The sequence below is a fragment of the Puntigrus tetrazona genome, unplaced genomic scaffold, assembly GCF_018831695.1.
Source record: "Puntigrus tetrazona isolate hp1 unplaced genomic scaffold, ASM1883169v1 S000000970, whole genome shotgun sequence".
NCBI classification, from domain to species: domain Eukaryota; kingdom Metazoa; phylum Chordata; class Actinopteri; order Cypriniformes; family Cyprinidae; genus Puntigrus; species Puntigrus tetrazona.
In genome coordinates this window covers 23078-45973 of record NW_025048565.1, presented here as the reverse complement: position 1 = coordinate 45973, position 22896 = coordinate 23078, and the positions used below count along the sequence as shown (strand labels likewise).

The 22896-nt window shown below is 38.2% G+C and overlaps 3 non-coding genes and 36 pseudogenes across 3 annotated transcripts; all 39 read left to right on the top strand.

The window, feature by feature from the left end:
* The first annotated feature begins 33 nt into the window (after positions 1-33).
* LOC122337161 lies at positions 34-152 on the top strand (annotated as a pseudogene).
* Positions 153-431: 279 nt separating this feature from the next.
* LOC122337126 lies at positions 432-550 on the top strand (annotated as a pseudogene).
* Positions 551-831: 281 nt separating this feature from the next.
* LOC122337072 lies at positions 832-950 on the top strand (annotated as a pseudogene).
* Positions 951-1228: 278 nt separating this feature from the next.
* On the top strand, positions 1229-1347 carry LOC122337101 (annotated as a pseudogene).
* A 279-nt stretch (positions 1348-1626) lies between these two features.
* Positions 1627-1745, top strand: LOC122337140. Its single transcript, XR_006249449.1, has one exon. It is a non-coding gene; the product is annotated as a 5S ribosomal RNA (ribosomal RNA).
* Positions 1746-2024: 279 nt separating this feature from the next.
* Positions 2025-2143, top strand: LOC122337149 (annotated as a pseudogene).
* A 279-nt stretch (positions 2144-2422) lies between these two features.
* On the top strand, positions 2423-2541 carry LOC122337133 (annotated as a pseudogene).
* A 276-nt stretch (positions 2542-2817) lies between these two features.
* LOC122337193 lies at positions 2818-2936 on the top strand (annotated as a pseudogene).
* Positions 2937-3212: 276 nt separating this feature from the next.
* On the top strand, positions 3213-3331 carry LOC122337190 (annotated as a pseudogene).
* Positions 3332-3999: 668 nt separating this feature from the next.
* On the top strand, positions 4000-4118 carry LOC122337206 (annotated as a pseudogene).
* Positions 4119-4392: 274 nt separating this feature from the next.
* On the top strand, positions 4393-4511 carry LOC122337189 (annotated as a pseudogene).
* A 276-nt stretch (positions 4512-4787) lies between these two features.
* On the top strand, positions 4788-4906 carry LOC122337207 (annotated as a pseudogene).
* Positions 4907-5575: 669 nt separating this feature from the next.
* LOC122337187 lies at positions 5576-5694 on the top strand (annotated as a pseudogene).
* Positions 5695-5970: 276 nt separating this feature from the next.
* Positions 5971-6089, top strand: LOC122337196 (annotated as a pseudogene).
* A 278-nt stretch (positions 6090-6367) lies between these two features.
* Positions 6368-6486, top strand: LOC122337175 (annotated as a pseudogene).
* Positions 6487-6763: 277 nt separating this feature from the next.
* On the top strand, positions 6764-6882 carry LOC122337145 (annotated as a pseudogene).
* Positions 6883-7162: 280 nt separating this feature from the next.
* Positions 7163-7281, top strand: LOC122337081 (annotated as a pseudogene).
* A 280-nt stretch (positions 7282-7561) lies between these two features.
* Positions 7562-7680, top strand: LOC122337119 (annotated as a pseudogene).
* Positions 7681-7952: 272 nt separating this feature from the next.
* On the top strand, positions 7953-8071 carry LOC122337157 (annotated as a pseudogene).
* Positions 8072-8350: 279 nt separating this feature from the next.
* Positions 8351-8468, top strand: LOC122337166 (annotated as a pseudogene).
* Positions 8469-9144: 676 nt separating this feature from the next.
* LOC122337203 lies at positions 9145-9261 on the top strand (annotated as a pseudogene).
* Positions 9262-9928: 667 nt separating this feature from the next.
* LOC122337210 lies at positions 9929-10050 on the top strand (annotated as a pseudogene).
* Positions 10051-10326: 276 nt separating this feature from the next.
* On the top strand, positions 10327-10446 carry LOC122337138 (annotated as a pseudogene).
* Positions 10447-10723: 277 nt separating this feature from the next.
* On the top strand, positions 10724-10843 carry LOC122337182 (annotated as a pseudogene).
* Positions 10844-11128: 285 nt separating this feature from the next.
* Positions 11129-11247, top strand: LOC122337134 (annotated as a pseudogene).
* A 276-nt stretch (positions 11248-11523) lies between these two features.
* On the top strand, positions 11524-11642 carry LOC122337201 (annotated as a pseudogene).
* A 275-nt stretch (positions 11643-11917) lies between these two features.
* On the top strand, positions 11918-12036 carry LOC122337061. The gene has a single exon (XR_006249436.1). It is a non-coding gene; the product is annotated as a 5S ribosomal RNA (ribosomal RNA).
* Positions 12037-12714: 678 nt separating this feature from the next.
* On the top strand, positions 12715-12834 carry LOC122337205 (annotated as a pseudogene).
* Positions 12835-13111: 277 nt separating this feature from the next.
* On the top strand, positions 13112-13232 carry LOC122337156 (annotated as a pseudogene).
* A 1090-nt stretch (positions 13233-14322) lies between these two features.
* LOC122337160 lies at positions 14323-14442 on the top strand (annotated as a pseudogene).
* Positions 14443-14719: 277 nt separating this feature from the next.
* On the top strand, positions 14720-14837 carry LOC122337179 (annotated as a pseudogene).
* A 1896-nt stretch (positions 14838-16733) lies between these two features.
* LOC122337177 lies at positions 16734-16854 on the top strand (annotated as a pseudogene).
* A 1882-nt stretch (positions 16855-18736) lies between these two features.
* Positions 18737-18855, top strand: LOC122337086 (annotated as a pseudogene).
* A 679-nt stretch (positions 18856-19534) lies between these two features.
* LOC122337214 lies at positions 19535-19653 on the top strand. Its single transcript, XR_006249458.1, has one exon. It is a non-coding gene; the product is annotated as a 5S ribosomal RNA (ribosomal RNA).
* Positions 19654-19929: 276 nt separating this feature from the next.
* Positions 19930-20046, top strand: LOC122337162 (annotated as a pseudogene).
* Positions 20047-20324: 278 nt separating this feature from the next.
* LOC122337147 lies at positions 20325-20443 on the top strand (annotated as a pseudogene).
* A 278-nt stretch (positions 20444-20721) lies between these two features.
* On the top strand, positions 20722-20840 carry LOC122337173 (annotated as a pseudogene).
* Positions 20841-21112: 272 nt separating this feature from the next.
* Positions 21113-21231, top strand: LOC122337144 (annotated as a pseudogene).
* Positions 21232-21505: 274 nt separating this feature from the next.
* Positions 21506-21624, top strand: LOC122337121 (annotated as a pseudogene).
* The last annotated feature ends 1272 nt before the right edge of the window (positions 21625-22896 follow it).

Sequence of the window (22896 nt, the reverse complement as noted above, 5' to 3'; positions counted from 1 at the left end):
CCTTAAAATAGGGGGCTTTTTGAAGCAGCTTTCGCTTACGGCCATACCACCCTGTTCATGCCTGATCTCGTCTGACCTCAGAAGCTAAGCAGAGTTGGGAGTAGTTAGTACTTGGATGGGAGACTGCCTAGGAATACCAGGTGCTGTAAGTTTTGAGTTGTTTCACTACTTATCTAATACACTGGCCCTTAGTGTGGTCAAAGTTTGACCAGCTCTTTGCTTTCCCTTACTGCTTATTTAATTCAATTGCCTTTAAAGTAGCTGTTCTTTAAACAGAGTTTGACTGTTTTTAACTACTTAACTAATGCTCTTATCTTTAATGTAGCTCATTTTGAAGTATTTTTTTTTTTGTATTTCATTCATTACTTATCTAGTATAATGGCACTTAGTGTGCCTCATCTTAAAATAGGGGGCCTTTTGCAGCAGCTTTCGCTTGCGGCCATACCACACTGTTCACGCCTGATCTCGTCTGATTGCAGAAGCTAAGCAGAGTTGGGCCTAGTTAGTACTTGGATGGGAGACTGCCTAGGAATACCAGGTGCTGTAAGTTTTTGAGTTTTTTCACTACTTATCTAATACACTGGCCCTTAGTGTGGTCAAAGTTTGACCAGCTCTTTGCTTTCCCTTACTGCTTATTTAATTCAATTGCCTTTAAAGTAGCTGTTCTTTAAACAGAGTTTGACTGTTTTTAACTACTTAACTAATGCTCTTATCTTTAATGTAGCTCATTTTGAAGTATTTTTTTTTTTGTATTTCATTCATTACTTATCTAGTATAATGGCAATTAGTGTGCCTCACCTTAAAATAGGGGGATTTTTGCAGCAGCTTTTAACTTACGGCCATACCACCCTGTTCACGCCTGATCTCGTCTGATCTCAGAAACTAAGCAGAGTTGGGCCTAGTTAGTACTTGGATGGGAGACTGCCTAGGAATACCAGGTGCTGTAAGTTTTTGAGTTTTTTCACTACTTATCTAATACAATGGCCCTTAGTGTGGTCAAAGTTTGACCAGCTCTTTGCTTTCCCTTACAGCTTATTTAATTCAATTGCCTTTAAAGTAGCTGTTCTTTAAACAGAGTTTGACTGTTTTTAACTACTTAACTAATGCTCTTATCTTTAATGTAGCTCATTTTGAAGTATTTTTTTTTGTATTTCATTCATTACTTATCTAGTATAATGGCACTTAGTGTGCCTCACCTTAAAATAGGGGGCTTTTTGCAGCAGCTATTGCTTACTGCCGTACCACCCTGTTCACGCCTGATCTCGTCTGATCTCAGAAGCTAAGCAGAGTTGGGCCTAGTTAGTACTTGGATGGGAGACTGCCTAGGAATACCAGGTGCTGTAAGTTTTTGAGTTTTTTCACTACTTATCTAATACACTGGCCCTTAGTGTGGTCAAAGTTTGACCAGCTCTTTGCTTTCCCTTACTGCTTATTTAATTCAATTGCCTTTAAAGAAGCCGTTCTTTAAACAGAGTTTGACTGTTTTTAACTACTTAACTAATGCTCTTATCTTTAATGTAACTCATTTTGAAGTATTTGTTTTTTGTTTTTCATTCATTACTTATCTAGTATAATGGCACTTAGTGTGCCTCACCTTAAAATAGGGGGCTTTTTGCAGCAGCTTTCGCTTACGGCCATACCACCCTGTTCACGCCTGATCTCGTCTGATCTCAGAAGCTAAGCAGAGTTGGGCCTAGTTAGTACTTGGATGGGAGACTTCCTAGGAATACCAGGTGCTGTAAGTTTTGAGTTTTTTCACTACTTATCTAATACACTGGCCCTTAGTGTGGTCAAAGTTTGACCAGCTCTTTGCTTTCCCTTACTGCTTATTTAATTCAATTGCCTTTAAAGTAGCTGTTCTTTAAACAGAGTTTGACTGTTTTTAACTACTTAACTAATGCTCTTATCTTTATCGTAGCTCATTTTGAAGTATTTTTTTTTTTGTATTTCATTCATTACTTATCTAGTATAATGGCACTTAGTGTGCCTCACCTTAAAATAGGGGGCCTTTTGCAGCAGCTTTAGCTTGCGGCCATACCACACTGTTCACGCCTGATCTCGTCTGATTGCAGAAGCTAAGCAGAGTTGGGCCTAGTTAGTACTTGGATGGGAGACTGCCTAGGAATACCAGGTGCTGTAATTTTTTGAGTTTTTTCACTACTTATCTAATACACTGGCCCTTAGTGTGGTCAAAGTTTGACCAGCTCTTTGCTTTCCCTTACTGCTTATTTAATTCAATTGCCTTTAAAGAAGCCGTTCTTTAAACAGAGTTTGACTGTTTTTAACTACTTAACTAATGCTCTTATCTTTAATGTAACTCATTTTGAAGTATTTGTTTTTTGTATTTCATTCATTACTTATCTAGTATAATGGCACTTAGTGTGCCTCACCTTAAAATAGGGGGCTTTTTGAAGCAGCTTTTCGCCACGGCCATACCACCCTGTTCACGCCTGATCTCGTCTGATCTCAGAAGCTAAGCAGAGTTGGGCCTAGTTAGTACTTGGATGGGAGACTTCCTAGGAATACCAGGTGCTGTAAGTTTTTGTGTTTTTTCACTACTTATCTAATACACTGGCCCTTAGTGTGGTCAAAGTTTGACCAGCTCTTTGCTTTCCCTTACTGCTTATTTAATTCAGTTGCCTTTAAAGTAGCTGTTCTTTAAACAGAGTTTGATTGTTTTTAACTACTTAACTAATGCTCTTATCTTTAATGTAGCTCATTTTGAAGTATTTTTTTTTTGTATATCATTCATTACTTATCCAGTATAATGGCACTTAGTGTGCCTCACCTTAAAATAGGGGCTTTTGCAGCAGCTTTCGCCACGGCCATACCACCCTGTTCACGCCTGATCTCGTCTGATTGCAGAAGCTAAGCAGAGTTGGGCCTAGTTAGTACTTGGATGGGAGACTGCCTAGGAATACCAGGTGCTGTAAGTTTTTGAGTTTTTTCACTACTTATCTAATACACTGGCCCTTAGTGTGGTCAAAGTTTGACCAGCTCTTTGCTTTCCCTTACTGCTTATTTAATTCAATTGCCTTTAAAGTAGCTGTTCTTTAAACAGAGTTTGACTGTTTTTAACTACTTAACTAATGCTCTTATCTTTAATGTAGCTCATTTTGAAGTATTTTTTTGTATATCATTCATTACTTATCTAGTATAATGGCACTTAGTGTGCCTCACCTTTAAATTGGGGGCTTTTTGCAGCAGCTTTAGCTTACGGCCATACCACCCTGTTCACGCCTGATCTCGTCTGATTGCAGAAGCTAAGCAGAGTTTGGCCCCGTTAGTACTTGGATGGGAGGCTGCCTAGGAATACCAGGTGCTGTAAGTTTTTGAGTTTTTTCACTACTTATCTAATACACTGGCCCTTAGTGTGGTCAAAGTTTGACCAGCTCTTTGCTTTCCCTTACTGCTTTTTTAATTCAATTGCCTTTAAAGTAGCTGTTCTTTAAACAGAGTTTGACTGTTTTTAACTACTTAACTAATGCTCTTATCTTTAATGTAGCTCATTTTGAAGTATTTTTTTGTATATCATTCATTACTTATCTAGTATAATGGCACTTAGTGTGCCTCACCTTTAAATTGGGGGCTTTTTGCAGCAGCTTTAGCTACGGCCATACCACCCTGTTCACGCCTGATCTCGCCTGATTGCAGAAGCTAAGCAGAGTTGAGCCCCGTTAGTACTTGGATGGGAGACTGCCTAGGAATACCAAGTGCTGTAAGTTTTTGAGTTTTTTCACTACTTATCTAATACACTGGCCCTTAGTGTGGTCAAAGTTTGACCAGCTCTTTGCTTTCCTTACTGCTTATTTAATTCAATTGCCTTTAAAGTAGCTGTTCTTTAAACAGAGTTTGACTGTTTTTAACTACTTAACTAATGCTCTTATCTTTAATGTAGCTCATTTTGAAGTATTTTTTTGTATATCATTCATTACTTATCTAGTATAATGGCACTTAGTGTGCCTCACCTTTAAATTGGGGCTTTTTGCAGCAGCTTTAGCTTACGGCCATACCCACCCTGTTCACGCCTGATCTCGTCTGATTCAGAAGCTAAGCAGAGTTTGGCCCCGTTAGTACTTGGATGGGAGGCTGCCTAGGAATACCAGGTGCTGTAAGTTTTTGAGTTTTTTCACTACTTATCTAATACACTGGCCCTTAGTGTGGTCAAAGTTTGACCAGCTCTTTGCTTTCCCTTACTGCTTTTTAATTCAATTGCCTTTAAAGTAGCTGTTCTTTAAACAGAGTTTGACTGTTTTAACTACTTAACTAATGCTCTTATCTTTAATGTAGCTCATTTTGAAGTATTTTTTTGTATATCATTCATTACTTATCTAGTATAATGGCACTTAGTGTGCCTCACCTTTAAATTGGGGGCTTTTTGCAGCAGCTTTAGCTTACGGCCATACCACCCTGTTCACGCCTGATCTCGTCTGATTGCAGAAGCTAAGCAGAGTTTGGCCCCGTTAGTACTTGGATGGGAGGCTGCCTAGGAATACCAGGTGCTGTAAGTTTTTGAGTTTTTTCACTACTTATCTAATACACTGGCCCTTAGTGTGGTCAAAGTTTGACCAGCTCTTTGCTTTCCCTTACTGCTTTTTAATTCAATTGCCTTTAAAGTAGCTGTTCTTTAAACAGAGTTTGACTGTTTTTAACTACTTAACTAATGCTCTTATCTTTAATGTAGCTCATTTTGAAGTATTTTTTTTGTATATCATTCATTACTTATCTAGTATAATGGCACTTAGTGTGCCTCACCTTTAAATTGGGGGCTTTTTGCAGCAGCTTTAGCTTACGGCCAAACCACCCTGTTCACGCCTGATCTCGTCTGATTGCAGAAGCTAAGCAGAGTTGAGCCCCGTTAGTACTTGGATGGGAGACTGCCTAGGAATACCAAGTGCTGTAAGTTTTTGAGTTTTTTCACTACTTATCTAATACACTGGCCCTTAGTGTGGTCAAAGTTTGACCAGCTCTTTGCTTTCCCTTACTGCTTATTTAATTCAATTGCCTTTAAAGTAGCTGTTCTTTAAACAGAGTTTGACTGTTTTTAACTACTTAACTAATGCTCTTATCTTTAATGTAGCTCATTTTGAAGTATTTTTTTTTGTATATCATTCATTACTTAGCTAGTATAATGGCACTTAGTGTGCCTCACCTTTAAATTGGGGGCTTTTTGCAGCAGCTTTAGCTTACGGCCATACCATGTTCACGCCTGATCTCGTCTGATTGCAGAAGCTAAGCAGAGTTTGGCCCCGTTAGTACTTGGATGGGAGGCTGCCTAGGAATACCAGGTGCTGTAAGTTTTTGAGTTTTTTCACTACTTATCTAATACACTGGCCCTTAGTGTGGTCAAAGTTTGACCAGCTCTTTGCTTTCCTTACTGCTTTTTAATTCAATTGCCTTTAAAGTAGCTGTTCTTTAAACAGAGTTTGACTGTTTTTAACTACTTAACTAATGCTCTTATCTTTAATGTAGCTCATTTTGAAGTATTTTTTTTTGTATATCATTCATTACTTATCTAGTATAATGGCACTTAGTGTGCCTCACCTTTAAATTGGGGGCTTTTGCAGCAGCTTTAGCTTACGGCCATACCACCCTGTTCACGCCTGATCTCGTCTGATTGCAGAAGCTAAGCAGAGTTTGGCCCCGTTAGTACTTGGATGGGAGGCTGCCTAGGAATACCAGGTGCTGTAAGTTTTTGAGTTTTTTCACTACTTATCTAATACACTGGCCCTTAGTGTGGTCAAAGTTTGACCAGCTCTTTGCTTTCCCTTACTGCTTTTTTAATTCAATTGCCTTTAAAGTAGCTGTTCTTTAAACAGAGTTTGACTGTTTTTAACTACTTAACTAATGCTCTTATCTTTAATGTAGCTCATTTTGAAGTATTTTTTTGTATATCATTCATTACTTATCTAGTATAATGGCACTTAGTGTGCCTCACCTTTAAATTGGGGGCTTTTTGCAGCAGCTTTAGCTTACGGCCATACCACCCTGTTCACGCCTGATCTCGTCTGATTGCAGAAGCTAAGCAGAGTTGAGCCCCGTTAGTACTTGGATGGGAGACTGCCTAGGAATACCAAGTGCTGTAAGTTTTTGAGTTTTTTCACTACTTATCTAATACACTGGCCCTTAGTGTGGTCAAAGTTTGACCAGCTCTTTGCTTTCCCTTACTGCTTATTTAATTCAATTGCCTTTAAAGTAGCTGTTCTTTAAACAGAGTTTGACTGTTTTTAACTACTTAACTAATGCTCTTATCTTTAATGTAGCTCATTTTGAAGTATTTTTTTTTGTATATCATTCATTACTTATCTAGTATAATGGCACTTAGTGTGCCTCACCTTTAAATTGGGGGCTTTTTGCAGCAGCTTTAGCTTACGGCCATACCACCCTGTTCACGCCTGATCTCGTCTGATTGCAGAAGCTAAGCAGAGTTGGGCCCCGTTAGTACTTGGATGGGAGACTGCCTAGGAATACCAAGTGCTGTAAGTTTTTGAGTTTTTTCACTACTTATCTAATACACTGGCCCTTAGTGTGGTCAAAGTTTGACCAGCTCTTTTGCTTTCCCTTACTGCTTATTTAATTCAATTGCCTTTAAAGTAGCTGTTCTTTAAACAGAGTTTGACTGTTTTTAACTACTTAACTAATGCTCTTATCTTTAATGTAGCTCATTTTGAAGTATTTTTTTTTTTGTATTTCTTTCATTACTTATCTAGTATAATGGCACTTAGTGTGCCTCACCTTAAAATAGGGGCTTTTGCAGCAGCTTTGATACGGCCATACCACCCTGTTCACGCCTGATCTCGTCTGATCTCAGAAGCTAAGCAGAGTTGGGCCTAGTTAGTACTTGGATGGGAGACTTCCTAGTAATACCAGGTGCTGTAAGTTTTGAGTTTTTCACTACTTATCTAATACACTGGCCTCTTAGTGTGGTCAAAGTTTGACCAGCTCTTTTGCTTTTCCTTACTGCTTATTTAATTCAATTGCCATTAAAGTAGCTGTTCTTTAAACAGAGTTTGACTGTTTTTAACTACTTAACTAATGCTCTTATCTTTAATGTAGCTCACTTTTGAAGTATTTTTTTTTTTGTATTTCATTCATTACTTATCTAGTATAATGGCACTTAGTGTGCCCTCACCTTAAAATAGGGCTTTTTGCAGCAGCTTTTGCTCACGGCCATACCACCCTGTTCACGCCTGATCTCGTCTGATCTCAGAAGCTAAGCAGAGTTGGGCCTAGTTAGTACTTGGATGGGAGACTGCCTAGGAATACCAGGTGCTGTAAGTTTTTGAGTTTTTTCACTACTTATCTAATACACTGGCTCTTAGTGTGGTCAAAGTTTGACCAGCTCTTTGCTTTCCCTTACTGCTTATTTAATTCAATTGCCTTTAAAGTAGCTGTTCTTTAAACAGAGTTTGACTGTTTTTAACTACTTAACTAATGCTCTTATCTTTAATGTAGCTCATTTTGAAGTATTTTTTTTTTTTTTCATTTCATTCATTACTTATCTAGTATAATGGCATTTAGTGTGCCTCACCTTAAAATAGGGGCTTTTTGCAGCAGCTTTAGCTACGGCCATACCACCCTGTTCACGCCTGATCTCGCCTGATCTCAGAAGCTAAGCAGAGTTGGGCCTAGTTAGTACTTGGATGGGAGACTGCCTAGGAATACCAGGTGCTGTAAGTTTTGAGTTTTTTCACTACTTATCTAATACACTGGTTCTTAGTGTGGTCAAAGTTTGACCAGCTCTTTGCTTTCCCTTACTGCTTATTTAATTCAATTGCCTTTAAAGTAGCTGTTCTTTAAACAGAGTTTGACTGTTTTTAACTACTTAACTAATGCTCTTATCTTTAATGTAGCTCATTTTGAAGTATTTTTTTTGTATTTCATTCATTACTTATCTAGTATAATGGCACTTAGTGTGCCTCAAATTAAAATAGGGGCTTTTGCAGCAGCTTCGCCACGGCCATACCACCCTGTTCACGCCTGATCTCGTCTGATCTCAGAAGCTAAGCAGAGTTGGGCCTAGTTAGTACTTGGATGGGAGACTGCCTAGGAATACCAGGTGCTGGAAAGTTTTGAGTTTTTTCACTACTTATCTAATACACTGGCCCTTAGTGTGGTCAAAGTTTGACCAGCTCTTTGCTTTCCCTTACTGCTTATTTAATTCAATTGCCTTTAAAGTAGCTGTTCTTTAAACAGAGTTTGACTGTTTTTAACTACTTAACTAATGCTCTTATCTTTAATGTAGCTCATTTTGAAGTATTTTTTTTTTGTATTTCATTCATTACTTATCTAGTATAATGGCACTTAGTGTGCCTCACCTTAAAATAGGAGGCTTTTTGCAGCAGCTTTCGCTACGGCCATACCACCCTGTTCACGCCTGATCTCGCCTGATCTCAGAAGCTAAGCAGAGTTGGGCCTAGTTAGTACTTGGATGGGAGACTGCCTAGGAATACCAGGTGCTGAAAGTTTTTGAGTTTTTTCACTACTTATCTAATACACTGTTCTTAGTGTGGTCAAAGTTTGACCAGCTCTTTGCTTTCCCCTTACTGCTTATTTAATTCAATTGCCTTTAAAGTAGCTGTTCTTTAAACAGAGTTTGACTGTTTTTAACTACTTAACTAATGCTCTTATCTTTAATGTAGCTCATTTTGAAGTATTTTTTTTTTTGTATTTCATTCATTACTTATCTAGTATAATGGCACTTAGTGTGCCTCACCTTAAAATAGGGGCTTTTTGCAGCAGCTTCGCACGGCCATACCACACTCCTGTTCACGCCTGATCTCGTCTGATCTCAGAAGTTAAGCAGAGTTGGGCCTAGTTAGTACTTCTGATGGTAGACTGCCTAGGAATACCAGGTGCTGTAAATTTTTGAGTTTTTTTCACTACTTATCTAATACACTGGCCCTTAGTGTGGCCAAAGTTTGACCAGCTCTTTGCTTTCCCTTACTGCTTATTTAATTCAATTGCCTTTAAAGTAGCTGTTCTTTAAACAGAGTTTGACTGTTTTTAACTACTTAACTAATGCTCTTATCTTTAATGTAGCTCATTTTGAAGTTTTTTTTTTTTTGTATTTCATTCATTACTTATCTAGTATAATGGCACTTAGTGTGCCTCACCTTAAAATAGGGGGCTTTTTGCAGCAGCTACTACGCCATACCACCTGTTCACGCCTGATCTCGTCTGATCTCAGAAGCTAAGCAGAGTTGGGCCTAGTTAGTACTTGGATGGGAGACTGCCTAGGAATACCAGGTGCTGTAAGTTTTGAGTTTTTCACTACTTTATCTAATACACTGGCCTTAGTGTGGTCAAAGTTTGACCAGCTCTTTGCTTTCCCTTACTGCTTATTTAATTCAATTGCCTTTAAAGAAGCCGTTCTTTAAACAGAGTTTGACTGTTTTTAACTACTTAACTAATGCTCTTATCTTTAATGTAGCTCATTTTGAAGTATTTTTTTTTTTGTATTTCATTCATTACTTATCTAGTATAATGGCACTTAGTGTGCCTCACCTTAAAATAGGGGCTTTTGCAGCAGCTTTCGCCACGGCCATACCACCCTGTTCACGCCTGATCTCGCCTGATCTCTTGAAGCTAAGCAGAGTTGGGCCTAGTTAGAACTTGGATGGGAGACTGCCTAGGAATACCAGGTGCTGTAAGTTTTGAGTTTTTTCACTACTTATCTAATACACTGGTCCCTTAGTGTGGTCAAAGCCTGACCAGCTCTTTGCTTTCCCTTACTGCTTATTTAATTCAATTGCCTTTAAAGTAGCTGTTCTTTAAACAGAGTTTGACTGTTTTTAACTACTTAACTAATGCTCTTATCTTTAATGTAGCTCATTTTGAAGCATTTTTTTTGTATTTCATTCATTACTTATCTAGTATAATGGCACTTAGTGTGCCTCACCTTAAAATAGGGGCTTTTGCAGCAGCTTCGCACGGCCATACTTCACCTCTGTTCACGCCTGATCTCGCCTGATCTCAGAAGCTAAGCAGAGTTTGGCCTAGTTAGTACTTGGATGGGAGCCTGCCTAGGAATACCAGGTGCTGTAAGTTTTGAGTTTTTTCACTACTTATCTAATACACTGGCTCTTAGTGTGGTCAAAGTTTGACCAGCTTCTTTGCTTTCCTTACTGCTTATTTAATTCAATTGCCTTTAAAGTAGCTGTTCTTTAAACAGAGTTTGACTGCTTTTAACTACTTAACTAATGCTCTTATCTTTAATGTAGCTCATTTTGAAGTATTTTTTTGTATTTCATTCATTACTTATCTAGTATAATGGCAATTCTAGTGTGCCTCACCTTAAAAATAGGGGCTTTTGCAGCAGCTATAGCTTACGGCCATACCACCCTGTTCACGCCTGATCTCGCCTGTTCTCAGAAGCTAAGCAGAGTTGGGGCCTAGTTAGTACTTGGATGGGAGACTGCCTAGGAATACCAGGTGCTGTAAGTTTTTGAGTTTTTCACTACTTATCTAATACACTGGCTCTTAGTGTGGTCAAAGTTTGACCAGCTCTTTGCTTTCCTTACTGCTTATTTAATTCAATTGCCTTTTAAAGTAGCTGTTCTTTAAACAGAGTTTGACTGTTTTTAACTCACTTAACTAATGCTCTTATCTTTAATGTAGCTCATTTTGAAGTATTTTTTTTTGTATTTCATTCATCACTTATCTAGTATAAGGGCACTTAATGTGCCACACCTTAAAAATAGGGGCTTTTGCAGCAGCTTTCTGCTACGGCCATACCACCTCTGTTCACGCCTGATCTCGCCTGATCTCAGAAGCTAAGCAGAGTTGGGCCTAGTTAGTACTTGGATGGGAGACAGCCTAGGAATACCAGGTGCTGTAAGTTTTTGAGTTTTTTCACTACTTATCTAATACACTGGCCTCTTAGTGTGGTCAAAGTTTGACCAGCTCTTTGCTTTCCTTTACTGCTTATTTAATTCAATTGCCTTTAGAGTAGCTGTTCTTTAAACAGAGTTTGACTGTTTTTAACTACTTAACTAATGCTCTTATCTTTAATGTAGCTCATTTTGAAGTATTTTTTTTTTTGTATTTCATTCATTATTTATCTAGTATAATGGCACTTAGTGTGCCTCACCTTAAAATAGGGGCTTTTTGCAGCTTTCGCTTTTTTTTTTACGGCCATACCACCCTGTTCACGCCTGATCTTGTCTGATCTCAGAAGCTAAGCAGAGTTGGGCTTAGTTAGTTCTTGGATAGGAGACTGCCTAGGAATACCAGGTGCTGTAAGTTTTGAGTTTTTTCACTACTTATCTAATACACTGTCTCTTAGTGTGGTCAAAGTTTGACCAGCTCTTTGCTTTCCTTACTGCTTATTTAATTCAATTGCCTTTAAAGTAGCTGTTCTTAAACAGAGTTTGACTGTTTTTAACTACTTAACTAATGCTCTTATCTTTAATGTAGCTCATTTTGAAGTATTTTTTTTTGTATTTCATTCATTACTTATCTAGTATAATGGCACTTAGTGTGCCTCACTTTTTAAAATAGGGGCTTTTTGCAGCAGCTTTCGCCACAGGCCATACCACCCTGTTCACGCCTGATCTCGCCTGATCTCAGAAGCTAAGCAGAGTTGGGCCTAGTTAGTACTTGGATGGTAGACTGCCTAGGAATACCAGGTGCTGTAAGTTTTTGAGTTTTTTCACTACTTATCTAATACAACGGCCCTTAGTGTGGTCAAAGTTTGACCAGCTCTTTGCTTTCCTCACTGTTTATTTAATTCAATTGCCTTTAAAGTAGCTGTTCTTTAAACAGAGTTTGACTGTTTTTAACTACTTAACTAATGCTCTTATCTTTAATGTAGCCTATTTTGAAGTATTTTTTTGTATTTCATTCATTACTTATCTAGTATAATGGCACTTAGTGTGCCTCACCTTAAAATAGGGGGCTTTTTGCAGCAGCTTTTGCTTATGGCCATACCACCCTGTTCACGCCTGATCTCGTCTGATCTCAGAAGCTAAGCAGAGTTGGGCCTAGTTAGTACTTGGATGGGAGACTGCCTAGGAATACCAGGTGCTGTAAGTTTTTGAGTTTTTTCACTACTTATCTAATACACTGGCTCTTAGTGTGGTCAAAGTTTGACCAGCTCTTTGCTTTCCTTCACTGCTTATTTAATTCAATTGCCTTTAAAGTAGCTGCTCTTTTAAACAGAGTTTGACTATTTTTAACTACTTAACTAATGCTCTTATCTTTAATGTAGCTCATTTTGAAGTATTTTTTTTTGTATTTCATTCATTACTTATCTAGTATAATGGCACTTAGTGTGCCTCACCTTAAAATAGGGCTTTTTGCAGCAGCTTTAGCTTTCACGCCATACCACCCTGTTCACGCCTGATCTCGCCTGATCTCAGAAGCTAAGCAGAGTTGGGCCTAGTTAGAACTTGGATGGGAGACTGCCTAGGAATACCAAGTGCTGTAAGTTTTTGAGTTTTTTTCACTACTTATCTAATACACTGGCTCTCTTAGTGTGGTCAAAGTTTGACCAGCTCTTTGCTTTCCTTACTGCTTATTTAATTCAATTGCCTTTAAAGTAGTTGTTCTTTAAAACAGAGTTTGACTGTTTTTTAACTACTTAACTAATGCTCTTATCTTTAATGTAGCTCATTTTGAAGTATTTTTTTTTTTGTATTTCATTCATTACTTATCTAGTATAATGGCACTTAGTGTGCCTCACCTTAAAATAGGGGCTTTTGCAGCAGCTTTCGCCACGGCCATACCATCTCTGTTCACGCCTGATCTCATCTGATCTCAGAAGCTGGGCAGAGTTGGGCCTAGTTAGTACTTGGATGGGAGACTGCCTAGGAATACCAGGTGCTGTAAGTTTTGAGTTTTTTCACTACTTATCTAATACACTGGCCCTTAGTGTGGTCAAAGTTTGACCAGCTCTCTTTGCTTTCCCTTACTGCTTATTTAATTCTATTGCCTTTAAAGTAGCTGTTCTTTAAACAGAGTTTGACTGTTTTTAACTATTTAACTAATGCTCTTATCTTTAATGCAGCTTCATTTTGAAGTATATTTTTTTGTATTTTATTCATTACTTATCTAGTATAATGGCACTTTAGTGTGCCTCACCTTAAAATAGGGCTTTTTGCAGCAGCTATCGCACGGCCATACCACCCTTTGTTCACGCCTGATCTCGCCTGATCTCAGAAGCTAAGCAGAGTTGGGCCTGGTTAGTACTTGGATGGGAGACTGCCTAGGAATACCAGGTGCTGTAAGTTTTTGAGTTTTTTCACTACTTATCTAATACAATGGCCCTTAGTGTGGTCAAAGTTTGACCAGCTCTTTGCTTCTCCCTTACTGCTTATTTAATTCAATTGCCTTTAAAGTAGCTGTTCTTTTAAACAGAGTTTGACTGTTTTTAACTACTTAACTAATGCCTTTATCTTTAATGTAGCTCATTTTGAAGTATTTTTTTTTTTGTATTTTCATTCATCACTTATCTAGTATAATGGGCACTTAGTGTGCCCACACCTTAAAATAGGGGGCTTTTTGCAGCAGCTCGCTATGCCATACTACAATCTGTTCACGCTCTGATCTTGTCTGATCTCAGAAGCTAAGCAGAGTTGGGCCTACTTAGTACTTCTTGGATGGGAGACTGCCTAGGAAAACCAGGTGCTGTACGTTTTTGAGTTTTTTCACTACTTTATCTAATACACTGGCCCTTAGTGTGGTCAAAGTTTGACCAGCTCTTTGTTTTCCCTTACTGCTTATTTAATTCAATTGCCTTTAAAGTAGCTGTACTTTAAACAGAGTTTGACTGTTTTTAATCACTTAACTAATGCTCTTATCTTTAATGTAGCTCATTTTGAAGTATTTTTTTTTTTGTATTTCATTCATTACTTATCTAGTATAATGGCACTCCTAGTGTGCCCTCACCCTAAAATAGGGGCTTTTGCAGCAGCTTTAGCCACGGCCACACCACCCTGTTCACGCCTGATCTCGCCTGATCTCAGAAGCTACAGAGTTGGGCCTAGTTAGTACTTCTGGATAGGAGACTGCCTAGGAATACCAGGGCTGTAAGTTTTGGAGTTTTTTCACTACTTATCTAATACACTGGCCCTCTAGTGTGGTCAAAGTTTGACCAGCTCTTTGCTTTCCTTTACTGCTTATTTAATTCAATTGCCTTTAAAGTAGCTGTTCTTTTAAACAGAGTTTGACTGTTTTTAACTACTTAACTAATGCTCTTATCTTTAATGTAGCTCATTTTGAAGCATTTTTTTTTTTTTTTTTTTGTATTTCATTCATTACTTATCTAGTATAATGGCACTTAGTGTGCCTCACCCAAAATAGGGGCTTTTTGCAGTAGCTTTACACGGCCATACCACCCTGTTCACACCTGATCTCGCTCTGATCTCAGAAGCTAAGCAGAGTTGGGCCTGGTTAGTACTTGGATGGTAGCCTGCCTAGGAATACCAGGTGCTGTAAGTTTTTGAGTTTTTTCACTACTTATCTAATACACTGGGCCCTTAGTGTGGTCAAAGTTTTGACCAGCTCTTTGCTTTCCTTACTGCTTATTTAATTCAATTGCCTTTAAAGTAGCTGTCTTTTAAACAGAGTTTGACTGTTTTCAACTACTTAACTAATGCTCTTATCTTTTAATGTAGCTCATTTTGAAGTATTTTTTTTTGTATTTCATTCATTACTTATCTAGTATAATGGCACTTAGTGTGCCTCACCTAAAAATAGGGGCTTTTTGTAACAGCTTTCGCACGGCCATACCACCCTGTTCACGCCTGATCTCGCCTGATCTCAGAAGCTAAGCAGAGTTGGGCCTAGTTAGTACTTGGATGGAGACTGCCTAGGAATACCAGGTGCTGTAAGTTTTGGAGTTTTTTCACTACTTATCTAATACACTGGTTCTTACTGTGGTCAAAGTTTGACCAGCTTCCTCTTTGCTTTCCCTTACTGCTTATTTAATTCAATTGCCTTTAAAGTAGCTGTTCTTTAAACAGAGTTTGACTGTTTTTAACTACTTAACTAATGCTCTTATCTTTAATGTAGCTCATTTTGAAGTTTTTTTTTTTTTGTATTTCATTCATTACTTATCTAGTATAATGGCAATTTAGTGTGCCTCACCTTAAAATAGGGCTTTGCTGCAGCTTCCGCTATGGCCATACCACCCTGTTCACGCCATTGATCTTGTCTGATCTCAGAAGCTAAGCAGAGTTGGGCCTAGTTAGAACTTGGATGGGAGACTGCCTAGGAATACAAGGTGCTGTAGCAAGTTTTTGAGTTTTTTCACTACTTATCTAATACACTGGCTCTCAGTGTGGTCAAAGTTTGACCAGCTCTCTTTGCTTTCCTTACTGCTTATTTAATTCAATTGCCTTTAAAGTTGCTGTAATTTTAAACAGAGTTTGACTGTTTTTAACTACTTAACTAATGCTCTTATCTTTAATGTAGCTCATTTTGAATTTTTTTTTTGTATTTCATTCATTACTTATCTAGTATAATGGCACTTAGTGTGCCTCACCCAAAAATAGGGGCTTTTTTGCAGCAGCTTTAGCTTACGGCCATACCCACCCTGTTCACGCCTGATCTCATCTGATCCTCAGAAGCTACAGAGTTGGGCCTAGTTAGTACTTTGGATGGAGACTGCCTAGGAATACCAGGTGCTGTAAGTTCTTTGAGTTTTTCACTACTCTATCTAATACACTGGTTCTTAGTGTGGCCAAAGCTTGACCAGCTTTTTGCTTTCTCCTTACTGCTTATTTAATCTCAATTGCCTTTAAAGTAGCTGTTCTTTAAACAGAGTTTGACTGTTTTTAACTACTTTAACTAATGCCTCTTATCTTTAATGTAGCTCATTTTGAAGTTATTTTTTTTTTTTTTTGTATTTCATTCATTACTTATCTAGTATAATGGCACTTAGTGTGCCTCACCCAAAATAGGGGCTTTGCAGCAGCTATCGCTTATGGCCATACTCTAATCTCTGTTCACGCCTGATCTCGCTCTGATCTCAGAAGCTGGGCAGAGTTGGGCCTAGTTAGTACTTGATGGGAGATCGCCTAGGAATACCAGGTGCTGTAAGTTTTGAGTTTTTTCACTACTTATCTAATACACTGGTCTCTTAGTGTGGTCAAAGTTTGACCAGCTCTTTGCTTTCCTTACTGCTTAATTCAATTGCTTTTAAAGTAGCTGTTCTTTTTAAACAGAGTTTGACTGTTTTTAACTACTTAACTAATGCTCTTATCTTTAATGTAGCTCATTTTGAAGTTTTTTTTTTTTTTTTGTATTTCATTCATTACTTATCTAGTATAATGGCACTTAGTGTGCCTCACCTAAAAATAGGGCTTTTTGCAGCAGCTTTTGCTTTCACGCTGCCACCACCCCCTGTTCACGCCTGATCTCGCCTGATCTCAGAAGCTTTACAGAGTTGGGCCTAGTTAGTACTTCCTGATGGGAGACTGCCTAGGAAAACCAGGTGCTGTAATGTTTTGAGTTTTTTCACTACTTCTATCTAATACACTGGCCCTTAGTGTGGTCAAAGTTTGACTCAGCTCTTTGCTTTCCCTTACTGCTTATTTAATTCAATTGCCTTTAAAGTAGCTGTTCTTTAAACAGAGTTTGACTGTTTTTAACTACTTAACTAATGCTCTTATCTTTAATGTAGCTCATTTTGAAGTTTTTTTTTTGTATTTCATTCATTACTTATCTAGTATAATGGCACTTAGTGTGCTCTCACCTTAAAATAGGGCTTTTTGCAGCAGCTTTAGCTTTCTTACGGCCATACCACCCTGTTCACGCCTGATCTCGCCTGATCTCAGAAGCTAAGCAGAGTTGGGCCTAGTTAGTACTTGGATGGGGAGACTGCTCTAGGAATACCAGGTGCTGTAAGTTTGAGTTTTTTCACTACTTATCTAATACACTGGCCCTTAGTGTGGTCAAAGTTTGACCAGCTCTTTGCTTTCCCTTACTGCTTATTTAACTCAATTGCCTTTAAAGTAGCTGTTCTTTTTAAACAGAGTTTGGACTGTTTTTAACTACTTAACTAATGCTCTTATCTTTAATGTAGCTCATTTTGAAGTATTTTTTTTTTTTTGTATTTCATTCATTACTTATCTAGTATAATGGCACTTAGTGTGCCTCACCTTTAAAATAGGGGCTTTTTGAGCAGCTTTTTACATGGTCATACCACCTCTGTTCACGCCTGATCTCGCCTGATCTCAGAAGCTACAGAGTTGCAATCTAGTTAGGTACTTCTTGAATGGGAGACTGCTCTAGGAACACCAGGTGCTGTAAGTTTTGAGTTTTTTTTCACTACTTTCTATCTAATACACTGGTCTCTTAGTGTGGTCAAAGTTTGACCAGCTCTTTGCTTTCCCTTACTGCTTAATTCAATTGCCTTTAAAGTAGCTGTTCTTTAAACAGAGTTTGACTGTTTTTAACTACTTAACTAATGCTCTTATCTTTAATGTAGCCCATTTTGGAAGTTTTTTTTTTTGTATTTCATTCATTACTTATCTAGTATAATGGCACTTTAGTGTGCCTCACCTTAAAAAATAAAGGCTTTTTGCAGCTTTCGCCACGGCCATGTACTCCACCCTGTTCACGCTGATCCTGCCTGATCTCAGAAGCCACTGAGTTACCGCTAGTACTTCTTGGATGTGAGACCGCCTAGGAATGTACTGTGTGCTGTAATGTTTTTGAGTTTTTTCAATTACTTATCTAATACAATGGCTCCTTAGTGTGTGGTCAAAGTTTGACCAGCCTCTCTTTGCTTTCCCTCACTGTTTATTTAATTCAATTGCCTTTAAAGTAGCTGCAATTTTAAACAGAGTTTGACTGTTTTTAATTACTTAACTAATGCTCTTATCTTTAATGTAGCCTATTTTGGAAGCATTTTTTGTATTTCTTATTCATCACTTATCTAGTATATGGGCAATTTAATGTGCCACACCTTAAAAATAGGGGCTTTTTTGCAGCAGCTTGGTTTATGGCCATACCAATTCTGTTCACGCCTGATCTCGCTCAGATCTCAGAAGCTGCCAGCAGAGTTGGCTCCCAGTTAGTACTTGATGGGAGACTGCCTAGGAAAACCAGGTGCTGTGTTTTTGAGTTTTTCACTACTTATCTAATACATTGGCCCTAGTGTGGCCAACGTTTGACCAGCTCTCTTTGCTTCCTTACTGCTTATTTAATTCAATTGCCTTTAAAGTAGCTGTTCTTTAAACAGAGTTTGACTGTTTTTAACTACTTAACTAATGCTCTTATCTTTAATGTAGCTCATTTTGAAGTATTTTTTTGTATTTCATTCATTACTTATCTAGTATAATGGCACTTAGTGTGCCTCACCTTAAAATAGGGGCTTTTTGCAGCAGCTTTCGCCACGGCCATACCACCCTGTTCACGCCTGATCTCGCCTGATCTGATCTCAGAAGCTAACAGAGTTGGGCCTAGTTAGTACTTGGATGGGAGACTGCCTAGGAATACCAGGTGCTGTAAGTTTTTGAGTTTTTTCACTACTTATCTAATACACTGGCCCTTAGTGTGGCCAAAGTTTGACCAGCTCTTTGCTTTCCCTTACTGCTTATTTAATTCAATTGCCTTTAAAGTAGCTGTTCTTTAAACAGAGTTTGACTGTTTTTAACTACTTAACTAATGCTCTTATCTTTAATGTAGCTCATTTTGAAGTATTTTTTTGTATTTCATTCATTACTTATCTAGTATAATGGCACTTAGTGTGCCTCACCTTAAAATAGGGGCTTTTGCAGCAGCTTTCGCTTACGGCCATACCACCCTGTTCACGCCTGATCTCGCCTGATCTCAGAAGCTAAGCAGAGTTGGGCCTAGTTAGTACTTGGATGGGAGACTGCCTAGGAATACCAGGTGCTGTAAGTTTTTGAGTTTTTTCACTACTTATCTAATACACTGGCCCTTAGTGTGGCCAAAGTTTGACCAGCTCTTTGCTTTCCCTTACTGCTTATTTAATTCAATTGCCTTTAAAGTAGCTGTTCTTTAAACAGAGTTTGACTGTTTTTAACTACTTAACTAATGCTCTTATCTTTAATGTAGCTCATTTTGAAGTATTTTTTTTTTTTTTGTATTTCATTCATTACTTATCTAGTATAATGGCACTTAGTGTGCCTCACCTTAAAATAGGGGCTTTTGCAGCAGCTTTCGCCACGGCCATACCACCCTGTTCACGCCGCCTGATCTCGCCTGATCTCAGAAGCTAGCAGAGTTGGGCCTAGTTAGTACTTGGATGGGAGACTGCCTAGGAATACCAGGTGCTGTAAGTTTTTGAGTTTTTTCACTACTTATCTAATACACTGGCCCTTAGTGTGGCCAAAGTTTGACCAGCTCTTTGCTTTCCCTTACTGCTTATTTAATTCAATTGCCTTTAAAGTAGCTGTTCTTTAAACAGAGTTTGACTGTTTTTAACTACTTAACTAATGCTCTTATCTTTAATGTAGCTCATTTTGAAGTATTTTTTTTTGTATTTCATTCATTACTTATCTAGTATAATGGCACTTAGTGTGCCTCACCTTAAAATAGGGGGCTTTTTGCAGCAGCTTTCGCTTACGGCCATACCACCCTGTTCACGCCTGATCTCGTCTGATCTCAGAAGCTAAGCAGAGTTGGGCCTAGTTAGTACTTGGATGGGAGACTGCCTAGGAATACCAGGTGCTGTAAGTTTTTGAGTTTTTTCACTACTTATCTAATACACTGGCCCTTAGTGTGGCCAAAGTTTGACCAGCTCTTTGCTTTCCCTTACTGCTTATTTAATTCAATTGCCTTTAAAGTAGCTGTTCTTTAAACAGAGTTTGACTGTTTTTAACTACTTAACTAATGCTCTTATCTTTAATGTAGCTCATTTTGAAGTATTTTTTTTTTGTATTTCATTCATTACTTATCTAGTATAATGGCACTTAGTGTGCCTCACCTTAAAATAGGGGCTTTTGCAGCAGCTTTGCTTACGGCCATACCACCCTGTTCACGCCTGATCTCGCCTGATCTCAGAAGCTACAGAGTTGGGCCTAGTTAGTACTTGGATGGGAGACTGCCTAGGAATACCAGGTGCTGTAAGTTTTTGAGTTTTTTCACTACTTATCTAATACACTGGCCCTTAGTGTGGCCAAAGTTTGACCAGCTCTTTGCTTTCCCTTACTGCTTATTTAATTCAATTGCCTTTAAAGTAGCTGTTCTTTAAACAGAGTTTGACTGTTTTTAACTACTTAACTAATGCTCTTATCTTTAATGTAGCTCATTTTGAAGTTTTTTTTTTTTTGTATTTCATTCATTACTTATCTAGTATAATGGCACTTAGTGTGCCTCACCTTAAAATAGGGGCTTTTTGCAGCAGCTTTCGCTACGGCCATACCACCCTGTTCACGCCTGATCTCGCCTGATCTCAGAAGCTAAGCAGAGTTGGGCCTAGTTAGTACTTGGATGGGAGACTGCCTAGGAATACCAGGTGCTGTAAGTTTTTGAGTTTTTTCACTACTTATCTAATACACTGGCCCTTAGTGTGGCCAAAGTTTGACCAGCTCTTTGCTTTCCCTTACTGCTTATTTAATTCAATTGCCTTTAAAGTAGCTGTTCTTTAAACAGAGTTTGACTGTTTTTAACTACTTAACTAATGCTCTTATCTTTAATGTAGCTCATTTTGAAGTATTTTTTTTTTTGTATTTCATTCATTACTTATCTAGTATAATGGCACTTAGTGTGCCTCACCTTAAAATAGGGGCTTTTTGCAGCAGCTTTCGCCACGGCCATACCACCCTGTTCACGCCTGATCTCGCCTGATCTCAGAAGCTAAGCAGAGTTGGGCCTAGTTAGTACTTGGATGGGAGACTGCCTAGGAATACCAGGTGCTGTAAGTTTTGAGTTTTTTCACTACTTATCTAATACACTGGCCCTTAGTGTGGCCAAAGTTTGACCAGCTCTTTGCTTTCCTTACTGCTTATTTAATTCAATTGCCTTTAAAGTAGCTGTTCTTTAAACAGAGTTTGACTGTTTTTAACTACTTAACTAATGCTCTTATCTTTAATGTAGCTCATTTTGAAGTATTTTTTTTGTATTTCATTCATTACTTATCTAGTATAATGGCACTTAGTGTGCCTCACCTTAAAATAGGGCTTTTTGCAGCAGCTTTCGCCACGGCCATACCACCCTGTTCACGCCTGATCTCGTCTGATCTCAGAAGCTAAGCAGAGTTGGGCCTAGTTAGTACTTGGATGGGAGACTGCCTAGGAATACCAGGTGCTGTAAGTTTTTGAGTTTTTTCACTACTTATCTAATACACTGGCCCTTAGTGTGGTCAAAGTTTGACCAGCTCTTTGCTTTCCCTTACTGCTTATTTAATTCAATTGCCTTTAAAGTAGCTGTTCTTTAAACAGAGTTTGACTGTTTTTAACTACTTAACTAATGCTCTTATCTTTAATGTAGCTCATTTTGAAGTTTTTTTTTTGTATTTCATTCATTACTTATCTAGTATAATGGCACTTAGTGTGCCTCACCTTAAAATAGGGGCTTTTTGCAGCAGCTTTAGCACGGCCATACCACCCTGTTCACGCCTGATCTCATCTGATCTCAGAAGCTAAGCAGAGTTGGGCCTAGTTAGTACTTGGATGGGAGACTGCCTAGGAATACCAGGTGCTGTAAGTTTTTGAGTTTTTTCACTACTTATCTAATACACTGTCTCTTAGTGTGGTCAAAGCTTGACTAGCTCTTTTGCTTTCTCAATACTGCTTATTTAATCTTAACTGCCTTTAAAGTAGCTGTTATTTAAACAGCATTTGACTGTTTTTAATAACTACTTAACTAACGTTCTTATCTTTAATGTAGCTCATTTAAGTATTTTTTTTTTTTTTTGTATTTCATCTATTACTTATCTAGTATAATGGTAATTTAGTGTGCCTCACTCCAAAATAGGGGGCTTTTATATGCAGCTGCTGCTTTATCTGTACCAATTCTGTTCTATGCCTCGATCTTGTCTGATCTCAGTTGCAAGCAGAGTCGTGGGCCTAGTTAGTACTCTCTAGATGGGAGACTGCCCAGGGAATCCCAGGTGCCAAAAGTTTTTGAGTTTTTTCACCACTTATCTAATACAATGGTTCTGGGTAGTGGCTTTCTGTGCCTGACCCAGCCTTTTGGTTTCTCTCTCTCTGGGTATCGTTTCATTTAACTCAATTGCCATTGTGCTTAGCCAGTTCTTTTAAAAACAGATTTAATTGTTTTAAATTCACTTAACTAATGCTCTATCTCTAATGTAGCTCATTTTGAGTTATTTTTTTTTGTATTTCATTCATTACTTATATTCAGTATAATGGCAATTAGTGTGCTCTGCACCTCAAAATAGGGCTTTTTGTTGTAGCTTTTGCTTTTCATGTCCATACCACCCTCTGTTCAAGCCTGATCTAGCCTGATTTGTGAAACTAAGCAGAGTTGCAAATAGTTAGTACTTCTGGATGGGGAGATCGTCTAGGAACACCAAGTAGCTGTAGGTTTTGAGTTTTTTTCACTATTTATCTAATACACTGATTCCTTAGTGTAATCAAAGCCTGACCAGTCTCCCTGCTTTCCCTTACTGCTTATTTGGTGAATTCAATTGCCATTAAAGTAGCTGTTCTTAAAACAGAGTTTAATCGTTTTTAACTAATTTAACCTAAATGCCTTATCTTCAATGTAGCTCATTCTTGGAAGCATTTTTTTTGTATTTCATTCATTACTTATCTAGTATAATGGCACTTAGTGTGCCCCAATCTTAAAATAGGGCTTTTTTGCTGCAGCTTTAGCTTCATGGCTATGCCATTAATTGTTCACGCCTGATCCTCATCTGATTGCTGTGGCCAAGGAGCTGGGCCCACAATATTAGTACTCTGAATGGGACATCACCTAGGAATACCAGGCAACTGTAAATTTTGGAGTTTTTTCACT